This window comes from Phragmites australis, chromosome 16, assembly GCF_958298935.1.
Source record: "Phragmites australis chromosome 16, lpPhrAust1.1, whole genome shotgun sequence".
In the NCBI taxonomy this organism is placed as follows: domain Eukaryota; kingdom Viridiplantae; phylum Streptophyta; class Magnoliopsida; order Poales; family Poaceae; genus Phragmites; species Phragmites australis.
The window spans coordinates 14836251-14842733 of NC_084936.1; positions in this window are offsets into that span (position 1 = coordinate 14836251).

Consider the following 6483-nt stretch of genomic DNA (forward strand, 5'->3'; position numbering starts at 1 on the left):
GTGACAATTCTACAAACTCTTAGATCCCTCCCACTCCTGGTCTGGGTGACAGCCAGCCTCCGTTGGCCACATCTCCTCAAAACCAAATCCTTAACGAAAGGTAGGGCTTACAATCTCTTGACTATCAGTATAGGGCTCAGTGTTATAGATTTGGAATGGCGCATAGGCTTCTCCTTTTACAAGAGGCTCTTATGCACCCTCCGACTACAAATCTGACAACCCCTGCCGATAAGGGCTAGATGAACTCAATGACTTACATGATGAAGCATGTTATCATTTAGGTAAGAATTCTCATCTGGCACTCTCTAGGAATAGCTCTAATCGAGGGAAGTCATGCAATGCCCCTTCTAAAGATGGATCAGACTCAGCAAGGCATATTCCTCGGAAGAAGGTGTCCCGTGATGATAATCGAGCAACTAACCGACATAGTGCCTCACCAGTCAGAGGTCATCCAATCAATGACTTGCGCGAGACACCAGAGGACCCATGAGGTGGCATCATTCACCCCTCGACAACCCGATCAGGAGACATCCTGGCGCTGTTCAAGCTGGGGTTGATCCCCAACCCCCATGGGTAAAACAGACAAGGCAACTAGGACCAAGAAGGGTGCCATCAATGGGTGTCTGGCTTTCTCTCTAGAACTATGGAACATAAGCTAGCCAGTAATGTTCTGCCTGGGTCGATCGAGAAGTACAATGGGAGTATGAATCATGTTGAGTTCTTCCAGATCTACACAATGGCCATCCAAGCAACTGGTGAGGACGAGAAGGTAATGGAAAATTACCTCCCCACAACCATTGAAGGGGCAGCCAGAACATGGTTGAGCAATCTATCGCCAGGGATAATGTACTCTTGAGAGTAGCTTTGCGATGTATTCCGAGCCAATTTTTAGGGTATGTACATTCGCCTTGGCATAAAAAACGATCTCTACTGTTGCAAGCAGACGAAGAAAGAAACCTTGGATGAGTTCATGCGGTGCTTCAGTAACATCTGAGCACCATCCCTAAGATCAACGACTATGATGTCATCCAAGTGTTCACTCAGGGGGTAAAGAACCGATGATGCATTGAATACATCGCCAGAAAGGAGCCCAAGATGGTCAAAGAACTCATGAAGATCATTGATATGTCCACCAAGCAGAGGATGCACTTGTCTTCATCAAGGAAAAGGTGTAGGGCATCAGGCGCCCGCAACCTGGGCTTGACAGCGACACGACTATGAGCAAGCGTAAGAAGAACACCAACAGAGGTAAGGGCAAGGAAATTAAGGCTGGTGTAGTTTTTTTTAGATTTGCTTGATAAACGCCCCGAGAAGCGCTCCAATTCACCCTAGGGCAAGAGCTTTACACCCGGCTCCGACGAACATGATGGTAAGCCTTGGTGTGACCTACACTAGACCGACAATCATAGCCTACATGAGTGCAACCTTTAGAAGAAGATGCTCAAAGTAGAGGTCGTGAAAGCGGTCAAAGGAAAAAAGACCCAAGTCGCGACCTAGAGCAGGAACTCCAGCTCTTACAACAAAGAGAGCGACATGGACCCGATGTGTTTCCAGCAAGATGAGAAGACTGTTGACCACATGTTCGGTGGTTCACCATCCTACGAGTCAAAATAGTGGTACAAGATGGTGGCCTAACAATTCTTAGCTATCGTCCCCAAGGGTCACTAGGCCATTAAGTGGTCGAACGTCAAGATCTCCTTCGGCCAGGATGACTGCCTAAAGAACTTCATATGACCAGGCCGCTTCCCGATAGTGCTCGAGCCTACAATCAACAACTACAGAGTCTCTTGAGTGCTTATCGACGAAGGGAGTTCCTCGAACATCCTCTTCGCAGGTGCACTTGAAGGGATGCAGATCTCCCGATCTGATGAGGACATCACTCATTTAGATACACGCACTACAAGTGATCCTCCGGTGATTGATCCATTACAAGGACCGATTACACGGGCTCGTGCACGTTGTTTAACTCATGAGGTGAATTCGTTACTCGCTGTCCATACTACTAATTATAAGGATGGGATGCTACTCAATTTTTGTGAAATTTTGATGCTTAGGAATATGGGAGAAGCACCTATGGAACAGCCAAGTCGGATGGAGCTCAAGCCAACTTCAAGTAGGAGTCGTAACTCGGTTCGTATTCAACAGACAGCGCCGCACTAAAACGGCCATAACTTCTTCATGTGGAGTCCAAATAAGGTGTTCTTTGATGCGTTGGAAAGCTAAGGACGATAGCTTTGTTTTGGTACTAGTCCCAGCTCCAGAGTCTGTGTGGATTATTTTGTGTTATCAAAATAATGTGCTATGTCATAATTTTGGGCCATATCGGGCCTTGTAAACGTGTTCGGGTCTAAGCCCAAGTTGTGGACGCCTCCTGGTCGTCCAAAACCCTAGCACGCCCCTCTTCATATATCTAGAAGCCGTCGTCAAAGACATTTTTGGGTTTTGCTTAGATTAATCTGTCATTGAACAGTTTTGCCGTCGTTCGGTTTGTGAAACCCCAACTCGTGAGCTTAATCATATTTGCAATTTCATATTGTGTTCTTCCGTGTTCTTGCTTGTGTTCTCGATTCGCTTGCAGGAATTAGCCTTCTTGGCGAGGTCAATCGTGCCGCACGCGGTTGATAACCAACGGAGCTGTGGTGTAGCGATTGCAAGGGTTGCGTTCTGTCCTGATCGGAAGCCTTGGATCGTCAACGTCGAGTCTCCACCAATCGACTTACCATTACCTAACGGAAGATCGGGCCTATTCCGCTCATCATGATCTGCCATCAAGCCAATACACATGCCTTCCACGATATAGTACCTGGATCTTCGGTCACTCCTGTCAGCCAGATATCGCTCCTCGTTACCTTAGGGAAGCATGACAACTTTCAGATGGAGAAAATTCTGTTTGATGTAATTGACTTCGAGATAGCATACAACACCATCTTGGGATGACCAACTCTTGCCATGTTCATTGCCATCACGAATTATGCTTACCATTGCGTGAAGATCCCAGGACCTGAAGGGGTCATCACCATCCAGGGATGCCCCAAGGCAGGTCTCCGTTGTGACAAGTGGAGTCTCGACATGGCAGCTCAACACCAACAAAGCAAGGAACCCAAGAGCTTAAGGATCAAGGTGGACGAGAAGTCTTAGTTGTGACCACGATCATAGCGCCTCGAGATGCAAACCCAGAAACCTTGGGGCTTGGTTTCACGACTAGTTAGGAAACCATGTAGTAGCCCCTACGCTACTTCCGAAGTAATCGGGTCCCTGTTTATTGGCTTAATCTAGTATCTGTTATTTAGGTTTAAGATATTAGGTCTATAATAGCTCGTGGGTCATCAATTAGCTCTGTAGGTCCCTAGTGTAAGTACTAAGTGAACCTTCGTAATATTAAAGATCATAATGAATAGGAGGTTGCTTAAATTCTTTTCTTGCCTTGCCTATCTTCCCATGCATCCTCATGCCTGGCAATGGGATAAGCCACTTCTCGGGTCTTTCATCCCATACACGACCCAGGTTGGCGAAAAGTTTTTCTCAACATGAAGGAAATATGAGCTCTCTTCATTTTATTATGCTTTTCCAGACTGCCTACTCAGAAAATCTTTCCGGACTCATAGTCAGGGGCTTAACAGATACTTAGTACTAGAAATTGAAAACAATATATAATGTGCACATTGAAAACTGATTCCATCGATAAGGGAAGGATCATTATATTGCGAACTTTGGGTTACGAAAAGGCTCCTTATCTCGTTCCATGAGTAATTGGAGGCTACAACACCTTCAACTCAAGCGGTCCTAAGACTAGCCATAATAAGCCCTCCGACTAGTGACTAACGTGTCATGAACTAATCAAACGAAGAAGTAAGTAAGGAAATAACAATATGATGTCAAATGCATCTAGTACCAAGTTCTCCCATCAAATGCAAAAGCGTTTAAGGATAAGAAATTCCTACAATTCTAACAAAGCTACCAAATTCTTTATTACACACTGTAGGATAAAAATTCTACAGGGTGGACCCAACTCCGAAATCCATCGCGTCAAAGAAATCCTAGGCCGACCCAATCACCTTCTCCACCTTCTGCGCTGATGACTCATCCTACTGCTCCTCGAAGCCATCCTGGAGAACATCGGTGTCGATGTTCTGGTAGTGGGCCTTCAGTATGGCCATCATGTAGGTGATCGCTTCCTCTGCGCCCTGCTTGGCCTGGCTCAAGAGATGCTTGGCCACCTTCCCTCGGAGTCCCCCATAGGTCTCAGCAAGATTGGTCGCCTGGGCAGCCAGTCTGACTGCATTAGGATCTCCCGTAGGCTCCAGTTGGATCTTGACTTCGGTGAGCACCTCCTGGAAGACATTGAGGGCTGCGTTGAGCTATTGCCAAATGACAAATATTCAGGTCTATTCCTAGGACTTTGCATTGTGGGTCTTAGAAAGTTCTACAAAACATCATGTTTAGAGCGATAAGGTGAAAAGATGGTGTATCAGAGTTATCGGAAGCTAACCCTTCGTTCTGCTGTCCAGTTCAGTGCATGCCTTTTCTTCTCGATGGTCACACGAGAGGGTTGGTGGCACAGCTCGATAGCCTCCCTCTAAAGTTTAGCTACTCAGGAGGTCTATTGTTGAGCTTCTCTTTAGATTCTCTACGGCCGTACTGCGTATAGATACAAGATCTCAGGTCAGTACCTATCATTCCATAGACTAAATGCATGTCTTATAGGAAAACACTCACCGTGAAGGAGGTGAAGACGTGGTTCGGGTCTCGGCAATGGGGATCTACAACAATCTCTCTTGAGGTCAAATCCGTGGGCAGCCCATGCACTAAGTTTAGGGGAAGAGCTTAGGGAATCAAGAGTTCCTCTTCCTAGTTGTCGATGTCACATCTCGAAACTCTAATTGCATAATTAAGCATGCATAATCATCATTATGTTATGTTTATACATGTTTATTTGCAATTCGAGCTTTAAACGTGTTCCAAAAAATATGTTGTAGATGGTTCAGAGGCACTGAGGAAGACCCAAATACTTTGGAGGTGAAGAAGGATGGAAAAAGGAAAAAAAAGGGGGAAAAGACCGCCCTTGCGGTCTGACTGTGGTCACCCGCGGTCTAACCGCCAGGGGGTAGCCACGTGGGCTTCCTGCGGTCTAACCGACCCATCCCGTGGTCTAACCACCACAGCGCAGAAGCTCCACTTAAGAAAATTGGTCAACTCTCTCACACTTACTCTCTCTCACACTCACTCTCACTCACTCCTTCACCCACACCAAGAGAGAAGAAGAGATCACCTCGACGGCTTCGATGACTAGAGATTGACAGAGGGAACTTCCTCGAGCTCCCCAAAGGCTTCCTCGAGCTCATCCCCTTCATCCTCCTTGTCGGGGGGAGTTTCTACGCACGTTTCTTCCACCTCAAGCCCCAAACCACCCTTGAGCCCAATCTCCAAATCGGAGCTTCTCCGGAGTGGATTGATCTGCTAGAAAGCTTCTCTACACTAAGATGAGACGTCCTCTACCATTTTCCCATCATTCTCGAGCTCTAATCGATCCCCATTCTGATGTGGGGATGCCCGATCTTTCATAGGTAATATGATAAGTTGATTTGGTGGAGCTTCGACATTAATGATCCAAAGGCTCTGATCAGAACAGATCAAGAACCCTTGCAACCACTACACCACTACTCTATGGTTATCAACTGTGCCAACACATGGTTGACCTTGCCAAGAAGGCTTTTCCTAGTAGCGAATTGAGAACACAAGCAAGAACAGGTAGATGCAATCGGAATATTGATGATTACCAATGAAGTACTCGAGTTAGGGTTCAACAAAAGCGATAAATGGCGAAATTGTCTAAAACAGAATAACCTATGAGCCTAAACTATGATAGCTTCCATATATTTTAGGGGGCATGAGGAGTTCAACCTAGGGTTGTGCAGCCATGGAAAGAGGCGTACACAACCTGGACTCCGACCCTGACACGATTACAAGACCCAACTAGGTCCAAAATGGTGGCACAACATCTTCTTTCTTTGACTTTGACTAAACTATAAGGAATATTTGGTTGATCTCATATCCATTAGAAAGGGCTCGTCGTAAGCTTTCTAGAATGTCCAAGATTGCCTAAAGCGGACTTCGTATGAGAGAGTTATGCCCGTTTTACTGACGTCTTATCCTGAGATTCAACCACGACCATGACCACGACTTCGACCTTGACCATGACTAGAACGCAGCCTTGAGTTCGAGTAGACTTGGCCTTCGATGGGTGACATCTGAGTAAGGTTGTGGTGCTTCTCCCATGTTTCTAAGCAATAAAACATCACAAGAAGTTAGTAGTAATCCATCTAAGGAATTATGAACAGTGAGAAAAGAGTTCACCTGGTGGTCTAATTATCGTGCACGTGCTCTTGTAATTGGACCTTGTATGATTTGAGGATTATTGGTGGTATTGATCATATCTCAAGGAGCCATGGGCTCATCACATTCCATTTAGACCCAAGAGTAACC